The following is a 20,664-nucleotide window of genomic DNA, read 5'->3' on the forward strand; positions in this document are numbered from 1 at the left end:
CCTGCGCCGGTAGAACATCATCATCGTCACCACGCCATCATGCTGACGGAACTCATCCCCGAAGCTTTGCTGGATCGGAGCCCGGGGATCGTCATCGAGCTGAACGTGTGCTGAACTCAGAGGTGACGTACGTTCGGTGCTTGGATCGGTCGGATCGTGAAGACGTACGACTACATCAACCGCGTTGTGCTAACGCTTCCGCTTACGGTCTACGAGGGTACGTGGACAACACTCTCCCCTCTCGTTGCTATACCATCACCATGATCTTGCGTGTGCGTAGGAATTTTTTTGAAATTACTACATTCCCCAACAATATTGTTGATTCCAAAGTAACTGTTCACACTGATCACGCTACTATAAAATATCTTCTGGAAAAGAAGGATGCTAAACCTAGACTTATTAGATGGGTTCTCTTGCTACAAGAATTTGATTTGCATATTATTGATAGAAAGGGAGGTGAGAACCCCGTGGCAGATAACTTATCTAGGTTAGAAAATGTTCTTGATGACCCACTACCTATTCATGATAGCTTCCCTGATGAACAATTAGCTGTCATAAATGCTTCTCACACTGCTCCATGGTATGCTGATTATGCTAATTACATTGTTGCTAAATTTATACCACCTGGTTTCACATACCAGCAAAATAAAAAGATTTTCTATGATTTAAGACATTACTTTTGGGATGACCCACACCTTTATAAAGGAGTAGATGGTGTTATTAGACGTTGTGTACCTGAGCATGAACATGAACAGATCCTATGCAAGTGTCATTCTGAGGCTTATGGAGGACACCACGCTGCAGATAGAACTGCACATAAGGTATTGCAATCCGGTTTTTATTTGCCTCTCTTCAAGGATGCTAGTAAGTTTGTCTTGTGTTGTGATGAATGCCAAAGAATTGGTAATATTAGTAGATGTCAGGAATTGCCTATGAACTATTCACTTGTTATTGAACCACTTGATGTTTGGGGCTTTGATTATATGGGACCCCTTCCTTCCTCCAACGGGTATAAACATATTTTAGTTGCTGTTGATTACATTACTAAGTGGGTAGAAGCTATTCCAACTAGTAGTGCTGATCATAACACTTCTATTAAGATACTTCAAGAAGTTATTTTTTCGAGGTTTGGAGTCCCTAGATATTTAATGACTGATGGTAGTTCACATTTTATTCGTGGTGCTTTTCGGAAAATGCTTGCTAAGTACGATGTTAATCATAGAATTGCATCTCCATATCATCCTCAGTCTAGTAGGAAAGTAGAATTGAGTAATAGAGAGATTAAATTGGGTTTGCCAAAGACTGTTAATATATCTAGAAAGAATTGGTCCAAGAAACTTGATGATGCATTATGGGCTTATAGAACTGCTTATAAAAATCCTATGGGTATGTCTCCGTATAAAATGGTTTATGGAAAGGCATGTCACATACCTCCCAAACTAGAACATAAGGCATATTGGGCTATTAAAGAGCCCAATTATGATTTCAAACTTGCCGGTGAGAAGAGGTTATTTAACATTAGCTTTCTTGATGAATGGAGAACCCAAGCCTATGAGAATGCCAAGTTGTTTAAAGAAAAGGTTAAAAGATGGCATGATAAAAGGGTACAAAAGTGTGAGTTTAATGTAGGTGATCATGTTTTGCTATACAACTCTTGTTTAAGATTTTTTGCAGGAAAACTTCTCTCTAAATGGGAAGGTCCTTACATTATCGAGGAGGTCTATCGTTTCAGTGCCATCAAAATCAACACTGCTGAAGGCACAAATCTGAAGGTGGTAAACGGTCAAATAATCAAACATTATATCTCAGGTACTCCCATAAATGTTGAAACCAATATTATTAACACCGTAACCTCGGAGGAATACATAAGGGACACTTTCCAGAATATTTCAGACTCCGAAGAGGAATAGGTATGAGGTACGGTAAGTAAACCGACTCCAAAACTGTTCTAATAGCAATTTCTCTCCGTTTTGCAATACTTAAAAAATTAGGAAAATTAAAAGTAGCCCGAAAGATACACGAGGCAGCCACGAGGGTGGAGGGCGCGCCCTACCCCCCTAGGCGCGCCCTCTACCTCGTGGCCACCTCGTGTGCCCTACGGACTCCATTTTGTTGCACAGTACTTCTATTGGTCGGTAAATTTTCATTATATAATATCCCAAAGATTTTGACCACCGTACCACGACAAAATCCCCTGTTTTCAGTTTGAGTTGTTTTCTACCAGAGTTTTCAAGGCCAGGCATCATGTCGTACTCCTCCTCCAACAACACGCACAGTGATGCTTAGTTGATGCAGATGGAACTGAGACGGGGGGATGCCGAGGGAGTCACGATGGAGGAATATGAAGGAGATGCGCTTGAGGACCACCCTCCGACTTTGGAGAGAGGTACTCTGGTTGGCATCTCCACTATTACCAATCCCCATCAAGCAATAGGGACCACAAGCAACCATGAAGACCAAGAGGATTGAGAAGGGCTTCTCCCTAGGGGGCCCTTACACAGGTTACATCAGAAGAACTTTCATAATTTGGTTCATAATTACAGAGTGGAGAATACCCCTCATACACATATACCCTCCAATTGGGACATATCCTGTCCAAGTGAAAGCCATGCAAGGAAGAGCTTTTGGGGGCCTGAAAATAAGCATCTTATGGAGGAAATTCAGAAGAATGCAAATATGCTCCAACATGTGCTCCAAGAACTGCAAGCACTGAAAGGTGGATTAATGAAGCTAACATAATCATCAACAACTCCATCATCACCACGTCCGAAGAAAGAGACATAAATACATGGGTAAGGGCACTCCCCTTGGCAACTGCCAAGCTTGGGGGAACTGCCCCGGTATCGTATCACCATCACACCTCTATCTTTATCGTTTTTCTTAGTTTGATCCTTTTAGTTATATTTTGATCTAGTAGAATAAAGATTTAGTATGATCTAGCTTTGAGTTTTGTTTTGATCTCTATCTATGTAAACGAGTTCGTGAGTTATATATAATAAAGAGTAGTTTTGAGTCGACGGCTTTGCTATCTTGCTATGATCTTGAGGGAATTAAAGAAAGAATAAAAAGAAGTAAAAATATCATATGTTGATTTTATGGAAAGTAATGACTTCACATATAAAGAGTATGATGAATAAAGTTTCTTGAGAGTTGACAAACATAATTTTGGTCATTGTCGCAATTAATAGGAAGTAATAAAGAAAGAGAGGTTTTCACATATAAATATACTATCTTGGACATCTTTTGTGATTGTGAGCCCTTATTAAAATATGACATGCTGAAAAGTTGATGTTGGACAAGGAAGACAATGTATTGGGTTATGTTTTATTATATCCGAATAGATGTTATATTGTCATGGATCATCCAACATGTTGAGCTTGCCTTTCCCTCTCATGCAAGCCAAATTCTACGCACCAAGTAGAGATACTAATTGTTCTTCCAAACATCCTTAAACCCAGTTTTGCCATGAGATTCCACCATACCTACCTATGGATTGAGTAAGATCCTTCATGTAAGTTGCCATCGGTGCAAGCAATAAAAATTACTCTTTAAATATGTATGATCTATTAGTGCAAAGAAAATAAGCTTTATACGAACTTGTGATATGGAAGAAATAAAAGCGACGAACTGCATAGTAAAGGTCCCTATCACAAGCGGCAATATAAAGTGACATTCTTTTGCATTAAGATTTTGTGCATCCAACAATAAAAGTGCATGACAAACTCTGCTTCCCTCTGCAAAGGGCCTATCTGTCAGTTTTACCTTCTACATTCATACAAGAGTCATGGTGATGTTCACCTTTCCTTTTTACACTTTTATCCTTTGGCAAGCACTATGTGCTGGAGAGATCTGGATATGTATATCCACTCAGATGTAGGTTTTCATAAATTATTATTATTGACATTACCCTTGAGGTAAAAGGTTGGGAGGTGAAACTATAAGCCCCTATCTTTCTCTGTGTCCGATTGAAACTTTGTACCCATAAGTATCGCGTGAGAGTTAGCAATTGTGAAAGATTAAATGAGAGTTGAGTATGTGGACTTGCTGAAAAGCTCTTATATTGACTCTTTCCAATGTTATGATAAATTGCAATTGCTTCAATGAATGAGATCACAGTTTGTTAGTTTTCAATGAAGTTTCTGATTCATACTTTACCATGTGAATAGATTGTTACTTTAGCATAAGAAATCATATGACAATATATGTCATTGTTCTATAGATGATCATGATTCCTCATGTCCGTATTTTATTTTATCGACACTTCTATCTCTAAACATGTGGACATATTTTTTGATATTGGCTTTCACTTGAGGACAAGGGAGGGCTAAGCTTGGGGGAGTTGATACGTCCATTTTGCATCATGCTTTTTATCGATATTTATTGCATTATGGGCTGTTATGACACGTTATATCACAATACTTATGCCTTTTATATCTTATTTTATATGGTTTACATGAAGAGGGAGAATGCCGACAGCTGGAATTCTGGACTAGAAAAGGAGAAAATATTAGAGACCTATTTTGTACAACTCCAAAAGTCCTGAAACTTCACAGAGATCAGTTTTCGAATAAATAAAAAATATTGGGAGAATAAAGCACCAGAGGGGGGCCACCAGCCAGCCACGAGGGTGGAGGGCGCGCCCTACCTCGTGGACCCCTGGCAGGCCCCCAACACCCATCTTATGCTATATTGTGTTTTTTGCCCTCGAAAAAAGCAGAGAGAAGCTTTTGGGATGAAGCACCGCTGTCTCGAGGCGGAACCTGGGTAGGACCAATCTAGGGCTCTGGCGGAGCTGTTCTGCCGGGGAAACGTCCCTCTTGGAGGGGGAAATCATCGCCATCGTCATGACCATCGATCCTCTCATTGAGAGGGGGTCAATCTCCATCAACATCTTCACCAACACCATCTCCTGTCAAACCCTAGTTCATCTCTTGTATCTGATCTTTGTCTCAAAACCTCAAATTGGTACCTGTGGGTTGCTAGTAGCTAGTGTTGATTACTCCTTGTAGTTGATGCTAGTCAGTTTATTCAGAGGAAGATCATACGTTCAGATCCTTAATGATATTCAATCCCCCTCTGATTATGAACATGAATATGCTTTGTGAGTAGTTATGTTTGTTCCTGAGTACATGGGAGAAGTCTTGTTATAAGTAATCATGTGAATTTGGTATTTGTTCGATATTTTGATGAGATGTATGTTGTCTCTCCTCTAGTGGTGTTATGTGAACGTCGACTACATGACACTTCACCATGATTTGGGCCTAGGGGAAGGCATTGGGAAGTAATAAGTAGATGATGGGTTGCTAGAGTGACAGAAGCTTAAACCCTAGTTTATGCGTTGCTTCGTAAGGGGCTGATTTGGATCCATATGTTTCATGCTATGGTTAGGTTTACCTTAATTATTCATTCGTAGTTGTAGATGCTTGCGAGAGGGGTTAATCATAAGTGGGAGGCTTGTTCAAGGAAGGGCAGCACCCAAGCACCGGTCCACCCACATATCTAATTATCAAAGTAATGAACGTGAATCATATGAGCATGATGAAAATTAGCTTGACAATAATTCCCATGTGCCCTTGGGAGCGCTTTGCTTTATATAGGAGTTCGTCCAGGCTTGTCCTTTGCTACATAAAGTATTGGGCCACCTTGCTGCACCTTAGTTACTCTTATTACTTGTTACCTGATATGAATTACCTTATCACAAAACTATCTGTTACCGATAATTTCAATGCTTGCAGAGAATACCTTGCTGAAAACCGCTTGTCATTTCCTTCTGCTCCTCATTGGGTTCGACACTCTTACTTATTGAAAGGACTATGATAGATCCCCTATACTTGTGGATCATCACCGAGCCCCGGGCTCCAACCTGGGCAAGGCACATAGTGCACTTTCTCCAAACCGGAGAACTCCCCAATGACCAAGATGAGGCTGAAAGAGTAGCCCGAAGGGCCAGTATGTACCCATTTTTTGATGAGACTCTATACAGAAGGAGGCCCAACGGTGTGAAATAGAAGTGCATTTGCCGGGAAGAAGGAAAGGAACTGCTGGCTAATATACACAGAGGCACGTGCCGCTCCCGCATTGGATCAATGACATTAGTTGGGAAATAATTCCAATAAGAATTATATTGGCGCACAACCCTCCAAGATGCGGCCGTGCTTGTCACGAAATGTGAAGTCTGCCAGCTCCATTCCAAGAATATCCACCAGCCTGCCCAAGCTCTTCAGACAATCCCTTTATCATGGCCATTTTCGGTTTGGGGGCTCGATATCCTCGGCCCTTTCCCCCGAGCAATCGGGGGATTTGAATACTTGTTCGTTGCCATCGACAAATTTACAAAGTGGCCGGAAGTGACTCCCGTGAGAAAGGTGACTGCTCAATCATCTATCAATTTCTTGAAAGAACTGGAGTGCCATTTTGGAGTTCTGGCAAGGATCATCACCGACAATGGCACCCAGTTCACGAGACATGCAATATGTTCGCACCCTCGAAAGCAATGTCTCATTTGCCTCTGTCACTCATCCTAGGAGCAATGGGTAGGCTGAGAGGGCGAACACTGAAGTCCTGGGGGGACTTAAGACAAGAACCATTGATACACTACAGAAGCACGACAGGCAGTGGATCAATAAGCTGCCGGTAGTCCTCTGGCCCCTCAGAACGACACCAAATCGAGCTACCGGCCAGACTCCCTTTTCCCTGGTCTATGGGGCAGAAGCAGTTATCCCCATGGAACTCATTTATGGGTCGCCTCACCAAGCCCTGCACAGCTATCATAGCCGCAGGGTTCACGCCTGGTGTTGTTGAAGGAAATGTGCCCTAGAGGTAATAATAAAGTTATATTTATATTTCCTTATATAATGATAAATGTTTATTATTCATGCTAGAATTCTATTAACCGGAAACTTAGTACATGTGTGGATACATAGACAAAACATAGTGTCCCTAGTATGCCTCTACTTGACTAGCTCGTTAATAAAAGGTGGTTATGTTTCCTAACCATAGACATGTGTTGTCATTTGATGAACGAGATCACATCATTAGGAGAATGATGTGATGGACAAGACCCATCCATTATCTTAGCATTATGATCGTTACAGTTTCATTGCTATTGCTTTCGTCATGACATATACATGTTCCTCAGACAATGAGATTATGCAACTCCCGAATACCGGAGGAACACCTTGTGTGCTATCAAACATCACAACGTAAATGGGTGATCATAAAGATGCTCTACAGGTGTCTCCAAAGGTGTTTGTTGGGTTGGCATAGATCGAGATTCGGATTTGTCACTTTGTGTTTCGGAGAGGTATCTCTGGGCCCTCTCGGTAATGCTCATCACTATAAGCCTTGCAAGCAATGTGACTAATGATTTAGTTGCAGGATGAAGCATTACAGAACGCGGAAAGAGACTTTCCGGCAACAAGACTGAACTAGGTATGATGATACAGACGATCGAATCTCGGGCAAGTAACATACCGATGACAAATGGAACAACGTATGTTGTTATGCGGTTTGACCGATAAAGATCTTCGTAGAATATGTAGGAACCAATATGAGCATCTAGGTTCCACTATTGGTTATTGATCGGAGACGTGTCTCGGTCATGTCTACATAGTTCTCGAACTCGTAGGGTCCGCATGCTTAACGTTCGATGACGATTGGTATTATGAGTTTATGTGATTTGATGTACCGAAGGTTGTTCGGAGTCCTGGATAAGATCTGGACATGACGAGGAGTCTCGAAATGGGCGAGACATAAATATTGATATATTGGACGGCTATATTCGGACATCAGTAGTGTTCCGGAGAAGTTTTGGATAAAACCGGAGTACCGGGGGGTTACCGGAACCCCCTGGGGGGTTATTGGGCCTCATGGGCCAAGTAGTAGAAGAGAGGAGGCAGGCCAAGGTGGGGCCCGCGCCCCCCTAGCCCAAACCAAATTGTACTAGGGGGGCGCCCCCCCTTTCCTTCTCTGCTTCCCCTCCTTCCTTCCCTCCTAGTTGGACTAGGAAAGGGGGAACCTACTCCTACTTGGAGTAGGATTCCCCCCCTTGGGGCGCACCCATTGAGGCCGGTCGGCCCCCTCCTCCACTCCTTTATATACAGGGGAGGGGGCACCCCATAGACACACAAGTTGACCAAGTCTTCTCTTAGCCGTGTGCGGTGCCCCCCTCCACAGTTACACACCTCGATCATATCGATGTAGTGCTTAGGCGAAGCCCTGCGCCGGTAACATCATCATCAATGTCGCCACGCTGTCATGCTGATGGAACTCACCCTCGTCCTCAATTGGATCAAGAGCACAAGGGACGTCATTAGCTGAACGTGTGCTAAATGCGGAGGTGCCGTACGTTCGGTACTTGGATCGATTGGATCTCGAGGACGTTCGACTACATCAACCGCGTTAACTAAACGCTTCTGCTTTCAGTCTACGATGGTACGTGGACACACTCTCCCCTCTCATTGCTATGCATCTCCTAGATAGATATTGCGTGATCGTAGGATTTTTTTTCTGAAATTACTGCATTTCCCAACAGTGGCATCCGAGCCAGGTCTATGCGTAGATGTTATAAGCACGAGTAGAACACAAAGAGTTGTGGGCGATAATAGTCATACTGCTTACCAGCATGTCATACTTTGATTCAGCGGTATTGTTGGATGTAGCGGCTCAGACCGACATTACGCGTACGCTTACGCGAGACTGGTTCTACCAACGTGCTTCGCACACAGGTGGCTAGCAAGTGAGTGTCTGTTTCTCCAACTTTAGTTGAATCGAGTGTGGCTACGCCCGGTCCTTGTTGAAGGTCAAAACAGCACACTTGACAAAAAATCGTTGTGGTTTTGGTGCGTAGGTAAGAACGGTTCTTTCTAGAAGCCCGTAGCAGCCACGTAAAACTTGCAACAACAAAGTAGAGGACGTCTAACTTGTTTTTGCAGGGCATGTTGTGATGTGATATGGTCAAGACATGATGTGTTGTATGAGATGATCATGTTTTGTTAAAGTTGTCGGCAACTGGCAGGGCCTTATGGTTGTCTCTTTATTGCATAAGATGCAAGTGCCATATAATTGCTTTACTTTATCGCTATGCGATAGCAATAGTTGCAAAAGCAATAGTTGGCGAGACGACCATGTGATGACACGTTGATAAAGATCAAGATGATGGAGATCATGGTGTCATGCCGGTGATGATGGAGATCATGATGGTACTTTGGAGATGGATATGAAAGGCACAAGACGATGATGGCCATATCATGTCACATATTTTGATTGCATGTGATGTTTATCCTTTATATTCTTATTTTGCTTAGTTCGGCAGTAGCATTATAAGATGATCCCTTACTAAAATTTCAAGGTATAAGTGTTCTCCCTGAGTATGCACCGTTGCGATAGTTCTTCATGCCGAGATACCACGTAATGATCGGGTGTGATAAGCTCTGCATTCACATACAACGGGTGCAAGCCAGTTTTGCACACGCAGAATACTCGGGTTAAACTTGACGAGCCTAGATATGCAGATATGGTCTCGGAACACTGGAGGCCGAAAGGTCGAGCATGAATCATATAGTAGATATGATCAACATAGTGATGTTCACCATTGAAAACTACTCCATCTCACGTGATAATCGGACATGGTTTACTTGATTTGGATCACGTGATCATTTAGATGACTAGAGGGATGTCTATCTAAGTGGAAGTTATTAAGTAATATGACTAATTGAACTTTAATTTATCATGAACTTAGTCCTGATAGTATTTTGCAAATTATGTTGTAGATCAATAGCTCGCGCTATAACTTCCCTATATTTTTTATATGTTCCTAGAGAAAACTAAGTTGAAAGATGATAGTAGCAATGATGCAGACTGGGTCCATAATCTGAGGTGTATCCTCATTGCTGCACAGAAGAATTATGTCCTTGATGCACCGCTAGGTGACAGACCTATTGCAGGAGCAGATGCAGACGTTATGAACGTTTGGCTAGCTTTATATGATGACTACTTGATAGTTTAGTGCACCATGCTTTACGACTTTGAACCGGGACTTCAAAAACGTTTTGAAACGTCACGGAGCATATGAGATGTTCCAAGAGCTGAAATTGGTATTTCAGACTAATGCCCATATCAAGAGGTATGAGACCTCTAATAAGTTCTTTGCCTAAATGATGGAGGAGAATTGCTCAACTAGTGAGCATGTGCTCAGTATGTCTGGGTACTACAATCACTTGAATCAAGTGGGAGTTAGTCCTCCTGTCGGTGTACTAAAGTAGGGGCGCTCCTTTGTACCCCTTACTTGTGCACGGGCAGTCAGAGCCGCGCGCGCCATGGCTACACTTAGCAGGGCAGAGGGAGGAGTCAAAGCCACAAGACGGACAAAGCAATGCCAAGGCAGAGACACAAAGAGCAAGAGGATAGGGCAGACGCCCCCGGCAGAACCCTTGCTGGGGTGGCCTCCGTAGCCACGGCAAGGACCTTGCCGGTGCAACTTGTCCGACGCCAGCAGGTCGCACCACCCTTGAGCCCCAGATATTCCAACACCACTAACCATGTTGGGACCAAGGCTCGGGAGGCGCCCCCTGTGATGGCATGCAGATCTTTGTAAAGACAAGAATCACACAGAGTCAGATGAGGTTTAGAAGACGACGAAGCCTCGGCAGAATCCTTACCGAGGAGATCCACAAGACCTCCGGCAAGATCCTTGCCGAGGACGACCACGACACCACGGCAAGACCCTTGCCGAGGACATCTGCGGGGCCACTGCCAGGCCCATGTCCTCCAAGTTTCTGCCGCCGCTCCCATGCAGCTGCCAGCCCACCAGCTAGCCAAGCACCTGCGTGTTGACGTAAGGCTTCCAAGCCAACTCAGCGCATGCCTACGTGGTGGCACGCAAATGTTCTTGAAGGCCCTACCACCGTGCCACCTCAGCAGCCTGCCAGCCTACATGGAGCTGACCACCTCGCTGGCCCGGACGCATGTCGAAGCAGGGCAAGGCGGCAGTAAAGTGAGGGGGACACCTAAGCGGCGCATTAAATGCGTCTTGTCCCATAATGGCTAGCGATAAGCTTAGCCATAGTACCCCGATGCCACCTCCTGTGTGCCACTGTGGAGATCCCCTTGACTATAAAAGGAGGCCCGAGGCATCGAGGAGAAGGATTCGGACCCTTGGACAAGTTACACTCATCGTAGCTAGCTCAAGAACTCCAAGAACACTCAAATATACACTAAAGCAGGACTAGGGTATTACGCTTCCTCGCGGCCTGAACCTGGGTAAACGACCCGTGTGCTTGTGCTGATTGTTGGTCCTGCTCTTCTCTCAACCCCGTGCCCCTCAACCGTAGTAGGGATTCTCGTGATCCCATAGGTGTCGTTTCCACTGACACTTCTAGATAAGATAGTGATTACCAGAGTTCTCTAGTCACCATCACCAAGTTACTGGAACTTCGTGATGAACTATAGTATGCAAGGGATGACAAAAATGATTCCCAAGCTCTTCGCAATGCCGAAATCGATGAAGGTAGAAATCAAGCAAGAGCATCAAGTGTTGATGATTAAACAATACCACTAGTTTCAAGAAAAGGGCAAAGGGAAAGAAAGGGCACTTTAAGAAGAATGGCAAGCAAGTTGTCACTCCCGTGAAGAAGCCCAAAGCTGGACCTAAGCCTGAAATTGAGTGCTTCTACTGCAAAGGAAATGGTCACTCGAAGTGGAACTGCCCCAAATATTTGGCGGATAGGAAGGATGGCAAAGTGAACAAAGGTATATTTGATATACATATTATTGATGTGTACCTTACTAGTGTTTATAGTAGCCCCTGGGTATTTGATACTTGTTCGGTTGCTAAGATTAGTAACTCGAAACAGGAGTTACAGAATAAACAGAGACTAGTTGAGGGTGAAGTGAAGATGTGTGTTGGAAGTGGTTCCAAGATTGATATGATCATCATCGCACACTCCTTATACTTTCGAGATTAGTGTTGAACCTAAATAAATATTATTTGGTGTTTGCATTGAACGTAAATATGATTAGATCATGTTTATTGCGATACGATTATTCATCTAGACAAAGAATAAATTGTTATTCTGTTTACATGAATAAAACCTTCTATGGTCATACACCCAATGTTGATGGTTTATTGAATCTTGATCGTAGTGATACACATATTCATAATATTGATGTCAAAAGATGCAAAGTTGATAATGATAGTGCAACTTATTTGTGGCACTACCGTGTGGGTCATATCGGTGTAAAGCGCATGAAGAAACTCCATAAAGATGAACTTTTGGAATCACTTGATTATGAATCATTTGATACTTGCAAACCGTGCCTTATGGGCAAGATGACTAAAACTCCGTTCTCTGGAATAATGGAACGAGCTAATGACTTATTGGAAATAATACATACCGATGTATGCAGTCCAATGAGTGTTGATGCTTGTGGCGGGTATCGTTATTTTCGGACCTTCACAGATGATTTGAGCGGATATGGGTATATCTACTTAATGAAACACAAGTCTGAAACATTTGAAAAGTTCAAAGAATTTCAGGGTGAAGTGGAGAATCATCGTAACAAGCAAATAAAGTTTCTACGATCTGATCATAGAGCTGAATATTTGAGTTATGAGTTTGGCCTTCATTTAAAACAATGTGGAATAGTTTCACAGCTCACGCCACCTGGAACACCACGGCGTAATGGTGTGTCCGAACGTCGTAACCACACTTTATTAGATATGGTGCGATTTATGATGTCTCTTACCAGGTTACCACTATCATTTTGGGGTTATGCATTAGAGACAGCTGCATTCACTTTAAATAGGGCACCATCAAAATCCGTTGAGACGACGCCTTATGAACAGTGGTTTGGCAAGAAACAAAAGTTGTCATTTCTTAAAGTTTTGGGTTGCGATGCTTATGTGAAAAAGCTTCAACCTGATAAGTCAAACCCAAATCGGAGAAATGTATCTTCATAGGATACCCAAAATAAACTCTTGGGTATACCTTCTATCACAGATCCGAAGGCAAGATATTCGTTGCTAAGAATGGATCCTTTATAGGGAAGGAGTTTTCTCTTGAAAGAAGTGAGCGGGAGGAAAGTAGAACTTGATGAGGTAATTGTACCTTCTCCCGAATTGGAATGTAGTTCATCATAGAAATCAGTTCCAGTGATTCCTGCACCAATTAGTGAGGAAGCTAATGATGATGATCATGAAACTTCAGATCAAGTTACTACCAAACTTCGTAGGTCAATCAGAGTATGATCCGCACCATAGTGGTATGGTAATCCTATTCTGGAAGTCATGTTACTAGACCATGATGAACTTACAAACTACGAGGAAGTGATGATGAGCCCAGATTCCGCGAAATGGCTTGAGGCCATGAAATCTGAGATGGGATCCATGTATGAGGACAAAGTGTGGACTTTGGTGGACTTGCCCGATGATCTGCAAGCCATTAAGAATAAATGGATCTCCAAGAGGAAGACAGACGCTGATAGTAGTGTTACTATCTATAAAGCTTGACTTGTCACAAAAGGATTTCGACAAGTTCAAGGAGTTGACTATGATGAGACTTTCTCACCCGTAGCGATGCTTAAGTTTGTCTGAATAATGTTAGCAATTGCTGCATTTTATGATTATGAAATTTGGCAGATGGATGTCAAAACTGCATTCCTGAATGGATTTTTGGAAGAAGAGTTGTATGTGATGCAACTAGAAGGTTTTATCGATCCAAAGGGTGCTGACAAAGTGTGCAGGCTCTAGCGATCCATTTATGGACTGGTGCAAGCCTCTCGGAGTTGGAATAAATGCTTTGATAGTGTGATCAAAGCATATGGTTTTATATAGACTTTTGGAGAAGCCTCTATTTACAAGAAAGTGAGTGGGAGCTCGTAGCATTTCTAATATTATATGTGGATGACATATTGTTGACTAGAAATGATATAGAATTTCTGGATAGCATAAAGGGATACTTGAATAAGAGTTTTTCAACGAAAGACCTCGGTGAAGCTGCTTACATATTGGGCATCAAGATCTATAGAGATAGATCTAGACGCTTCATAAATTTTTGAAAGAGTTCAAAATGGATCAATCAATGAAGGAGTTCTTGTCTGTATTACAAGGTGTAAAGTTGAGTAAGACTCAAAGCCCGACCATGACAGAAGATAGAAAGAGAATGAAAGTCATTCCTTATGCCACATTCATAGGTTCTATAAAGTATGTTGTGCTATGTACCAGACCTAGTGTGTACCTTGCCATGAGTTTGGCAAGGGGGTACAATAGTGATCTAAGAGTAGATCACTGGACAACGGTCAAAATTATCCTTAGGGAGGACTGAGGAAATGTTTCTCGGTGATGGAGGTGATAAAAAATTCGTCGTAAAGAGTTACATCGATGCAAGCTTTTACACTGATCCAGATGACTCTAAGTCTCAATCTGGATACATATTGAAAATTGGAGCAATTAGCTAGAGTAGCTCTATGCAGAGCATTATAGACATAGAATATTTGCAAAATACATATGGCTCTGAATGTGACAGACCCGTTGACTAAACTTCTCTCGTAAGCAAAACATGATCACAGCTTGGTACTCTATGGGTGTTAATCACATAGGAATGTGAACTAGATTATTGAATCTAGTAAACCCTTTGGTTGTTGGTCACATAGCGATGTGAACTATGGGTGTTAATCAGATACAGATGTGAACTATTGATGTTAAATCACATGGCGATGTGAACTAGATTATTGATTCTAGTGCACGTGGGAGACTGAAGGAAATATGCCCTAGAGGAAGTAATAAAGTTGTATTTATATTTCCCTATATAATGATAAATGTTTATTATTCATGCTAGAATTGTATTAACCGGAAACTTAGTACATGTGTGAATACATAGACAAAACATAGTGTCCCTAGTATGCCTCTACTTGACTAGCTCGTTAATCAAAGATGGTTATGTTTCCTAACCATAGACATGTGTTGTCATTTGATGAACTGGATCACATCATTAGGAGAATGATATGATGGACAAGACCCATCCATTATCTTAGCATTATGATCGTTACAGTTTCATTGCTACTTCTTTCTTCATGACATATACATGTTCCTCAGACTATGAGATTATGCAACTCCCGAGTACTAGAGGAACACCTTGTGTGCTATCAAACATCACAGCGTAAATGGGTGATCATAAAGATGCTCTACAGGTGTCTCCGAAGGTGTTTGTTGGGTTGGCATAGATCGAGATTAGGATTTGTCACTTCGTGTTTCGGAGAGGTATCTCTAGGCCCTCTCGGTAATGCTCATCACCATAAGCCTTGCAAGCAATGTGATTAATGAGTTAGTTGAGGGGTGAAGCATTACGAAACGAGTAAAGAGACTTGTCGGTAATGAGATTGAACTAGGTATGATGATACCGACGATCGAATCTCGGGCAAGTAACATACCGATGACAAAGGGAACAACTTATGTTGTTATGCGGTTTGACCGATAAAGATCTTCGTAAAATATGTAGGAACCAATATGAGCATCCAGGTTCCACTATTGGTTATTGATCGGAGATGTGTCTCAGTCATGTCTACATGGTTCTCGAACCCGTAGGGTCCGCACGCTTAACATTCGATGACGATTGGTCTTATGAGTTTATGTGATTTGATGTACCAAAGCTGCCGTACGTTCGGTACTTGGATCGGTTGGATCGCGAAGACGTTCTACTATATCAACCGCGTTAACTAAACGCTTCCGCTTTCGGTCTATGAGGGTACATGGACACATTCTCCCCTCTAATTGCTATGCATCTCCTAGATAGATCTTGCATGATCGTATTTTTTTTTTGAAATTACTGTGTTTCCCAACTGTTTTGAGGAAGGCGACCTTGTCCTTAGGCGCGTTCAGTCGGGCAAGGGTAAAAAGAAGGTGACACCAAAGTGGGAAGGCCCTTACCTGGTAGTATGAGTCACCAGACCTGGCGCAGTCCGTATGGTGCCCGGAGATGGCATTCAATTGCAAAACTCATGGAATATTGAGCATCTTTGCAAGTTCTACCCGTAAGGTGCGGCTGTTGGGACCTGCCCGACAGCCACCCATTTGTACAGGCCATTCCTCAGCTGCATGTAACCCCTTGTACAAAGCCAGGGCGATGGCCCTGTGCACCAGAGAAATAAATGAAGCGCTGGGGGGCCCGACCAAGTTGCATACATGCATAAGCTTTGCAAGAGCATTTGCATAAGCATTTCATGAGCATCTGCATATGCATATAGATAGAATTGCATCCTGCATCATTCTCATCTGCATAAAGTTACAGGTTCCTGCCATGGAGTTGGTTTCTACAAGGAGATGAGAAGATGGACCAGCAGTGTGCGCGATCCCCGACAATCCAAACAAATAAGTTCTACCTCTTGTCCATAAGTGTTCTGTAAGCTAAAACTTGTGCATGAGAAAGCTCCGCCACTCTTCAAAGCTTAGGTGCTCCCGCCTTTGGCTAGAACGTTGCTTCAGCCTAGGTCGTCGTAGTGGACTTTGCTAAGAAAAAGTTGGCGGGGGGCTGGCCCTGCTATTTTTTGCCCGGTAGACTCTGATCCCCGACAACAAAATAGAAAAAAGGGTGCCGGCAGGATAGTCTTCCGGGGAAAACTTGTTTATTTAACTAAAGAGGCATCCCATCTCTGCATGGACATACACATGCACGATTTCCCGGCAAGGCTCATCTTTTTCAGTAATATGCAGATCATACAAGTACAAGCCTTACAGAACACATACATGGACTCGAGAGATTACATTATTCGAACTAAAATTTGGCAAGTGCATACAAGTTTAATACTGAAAAAAGATAAGTTCCCCGTAAACTCCTCTCCCTGTTCCTTCTCCCCCAGGTAGCGTGTTAAAAACAAAGGAGGCAGAAGCAGCGCCCAAATGGGAGTCCATCCCGATCTTTCATAGCCTGCCGGACATAGAGCCTGACAAGATCGGGAGTGGCGAGTATGCGAAGGAGGAGGGCGGACGGAGCAGCTCGGCGGCGCCATTGGTCACCACCACCAGGGCCCGCAGGAAGCCCCAGCTCGTGTGACAGTGGAGTCATCCACCAAAGCTCAGCTGGAAGACTGCTGGAGGAGGCGAAGGCACCAAGAGGGCGGACCCTCGCCGGTGACCAGGAGGCCGGTGATGACGGTGCCGGGGAGGAGGGGAAGAGCAGAAAGACAAGGCGGCTGGTCGCTAGGACGTGACGAACGCGTCGATGCAATCGTACTCCAACCTGATGGCCTGCCTCCCACCTTCTTCATCTTCCCTCCCTTCATCTTCATCAACACCTCTCCAGGGAAGTGCCAGACTCATGGTCTGGCACCCCCTCCGGAGAGACGGCAAGCGACCAAGACGACCAGAGGGCCCGAGGCGCGCCGCACCCCACCGTGGCGGGCAGGATGGTGCCCTCTTCATCGACATCAACCCAAGTTCCAAGGAGAGGGGCAGCACTAGGATTTCTAACAATCCCAAGCCCCTCACCTTGGACTTGGACCAGACCCACTCCTCGAGCACCAACACCATTGCTCGGCATCATCGACTCAAAGCTAAAGCCTGAGGGCCAGCCCCGGGCTCTCCCTTCCATCATACTCAAGACGAAGCAAAGCAGAGAAGGAGGAAGATGTGGATGAATGCCTCCACTCCTCCCACGCTGCTCCTTTTATAGGCAAGTGATAACCCACAAGTGTAGGGGATCGCAACAGCTTTCGAGGGTAAAGTATTCAACCCAAATTTATTGATTCGACACAAGGGGAGCCAAAGAATATTATTGAGTATTAGCAGCTGAGTTGTCAATTCAACCACACCTGGATAACTTAGTATCTGCAGCAAAGTATTTAGTAGCAAAGTAGTATGATAATAAAGGTAACAGTGGCAAAAGTAACATTTTTGGGTTTCGTAGCAATTGTAACAAGAGCAACGGAAAAGTAAATAAGCGAAGCACAATATGTGAAAAGCTCGTAGGCATTGGATCAGTGATGGATAATTATGTCGGATGCTATTCCTCGTGTAATAGCTATAACATAGGGTGACACAAAACTAGCTCCAATTCATCAATGTAATGTAGGCATGTATTCCGAATATAGTCATACGTGCTTATGGAAAAGAACTTGCATGACATCTTTTGTCCTACCCTCCCGTGGCAGCGGGGTCCTTACGGAAACTAAGGGATATTAAGGCCTCCTTTTAATAGAGAACCGGAACAAAGCATTAGCACATAGTGAATACATGAACTCCTCAAACTATGGTCATCACCGAGAAGTATCCCGATTATTTTCACTTCGGGGTTGTTGGATCATAACACATAATAGGTGACTATAGACTTGCAAGATAGGATCAAGAACACACATATATTCATGAAAACATAATAGGTTCAGATCTGAAATCATGGCACTCGGGCCCTAGTGACAAGCATTAAGCATAGAAAAGTCATAGCAACATCAATCTCAGAACATAGTGGATACTAGGGATCAAACCCTAACAAAACTAACTTGATTATATGGTAAATCTCATCCAACCCATCACCGTCCAGCAAGCCTACGATGGAATTACTCATGCATGGCGGTGAGCATCATGAAACTGGTGATGGAGGATGGTTGATGATGACGACAGCGACGAATCCCCCTCTCCGGAGCCCCGAACGGACTCTAGATCAGCCCTCCCAAGAGAGATTAGGGCTTGGCGGCGGCTCCGTATCGTAAAACGCGATGAAACTTCCTCTGTGATTTTTTTCTCTGTGAGACGGAATATATGGAGTTGGAGTTGAGGTCGGCAAAGCCTCAGAGGGGCCCACAAGACAGGGGGCGCGCCTAGGGGGGTGGGCACGCCCCCACCCTCGTGGACTGGGTGTGGGCCCCTGGTCTTGATTCTTTCTCCAGTATTTTTTATATTTTCCGAAACTTGCCTCCTTGGATTTTTAGGACATTCCGAGAACTTTTGTTTTCTACACATAAAACAACATCATGGCAGTTCTGCTGAAAACAGCGTCAGTCCGGGTAAGTTTCATTCAAATCATACAAGTTAGAGTCCAAAACAAGGGCAAAAGTGTTTGGAAAAGTAGACACGTTGGAGACGTATCAACTCCCCCAAGCTTAAACCTTTGCTTGTCCTCAAGCAATTCAGTTGATAAACTGAAAGTGATATAGAAAAACTTTTACAAACTCTGTTTGCTCTTGTTGTTGTAAACATGCAAAGCCAGCATTCAGGTTTCAACAAATAGTATAAACTAACCATACTCACAATAACACTTAGGTCTCACAATCACTCATATAAATGGCATAATCAGCTCGCGAGCCATAATAATAAAACTCAGATGACAACACTTTCTCAAAACAATCATAACATGGCATAACAAAATGGTATCTCGCTAGCCCTTTCTGAGACCGCAAAACATAAATGCAGAGCACCTTTAAAGATCAAGGACTGACTAAACATTGTAATTCATGGTAAAAGAGATCCAGTCAAGTCATACCCAATATAAACCAACAGTAATGAATGCAAATGACAGTGTGCTCTCCAGCGGGTGCTTTTTAATAAGAAGGTGATGACTCAACATAAAAGTAAATAGATAGGCCCTTCGTAGAGGGAAGCAGGGATTTGTAGAGGTGCCAGAGCTCGATTTTAAAATAGAGATTGAATAACATTTTGAGCGGCATACTTTCACTGTCAACGCAACAACTATGAGATGGCTGTATCTTCCATACTACATGCATTATAGGCAGTCCCCAAACAGAATGGTAAAAGTTTATACTCCCCCACCACCAACAAGCATCAATCCATGGCTTGCTTGAAACAACGAGTGGCTCCAACTAACAACAGCCCTGGGGAGTTTTGTTTAATTATATTGATTTTCTTTGATCTTTTTGGATCATGGGATTGGGCATCCCGGTTACCGGCCCTTTTCGCGAATGAGGAGCGGAGTCCACTCCTCTTGAGAATAACCCACCTAGCATGGAAGATATAGGCAACCCTAGTTGAAACATGAGCTGCTAGAGCATACAAAACATAATTTAATTTGAAGGTTTGGAGTTTGGCACATACAAATTTACTTGGAATGGCAGGTAGATACCGCATATAGGAAGGTATGGTGGACTCATATGGAACAACTTTGGGGTTTAAGGAGTTTGGATGCACAAGTAGCATTCTGTAGGATCGCAAGTATGTCTAGAGGGGGGTGGTTAGACTACTTGACCAAATAAAAGCTTAACCTTTTCCCAATTTTAGTCTTTGGCAGATTTTAGCAAACTTAGCACAAGTCCGAGATGGTTTTGGCGGAAACCTAACCCTAAATTTTCAATCCAAACCTAAACTACGGAGTGTTTTGACTAGATAAGTGTTGGAAATATGCCCTAGAGGCAATAATAAAATGGTTCCTTGTTCATGATAATTGTCTATTATTCATGCTATAATTGTATTGACTGGAAACCACAATACATGTGTGAATACATAGACCACAACATCTCCCTAGTGAGCCTCTAGTTGACTAGCTCGTTGATCAACAGATGGTCATGGTTTCCTGACCATGGACATTGTATGTCATTGATAACGGGATCACATCATTAGGAGAATGATGTGATGGACAAGACCCAATCCTAAGCCTAGCACAAGATCGTGTAGTTCGTATGCTAAAGCTTTTACAAATGTCAAGTATCTTTTCCTTAGACCATGAG

The sequence above is a fragment of the Triticum dicoccoides genome, chromosome 4B, assembly GCF_002162155.2.
Source record: "Triticum dicoccoides isolate Atlit2015 ecotype Zavitan chromosome 4B, WEW_v2.0, whole genome shotgun sequence".
Taxonomy (NCBI): domain Eukaryota; kingdom Viridiplantae; phylum Streptophyta; class Magnoliopsida; order Poales; family Poaceae; genus Triticum; species Triticum dicoccoides.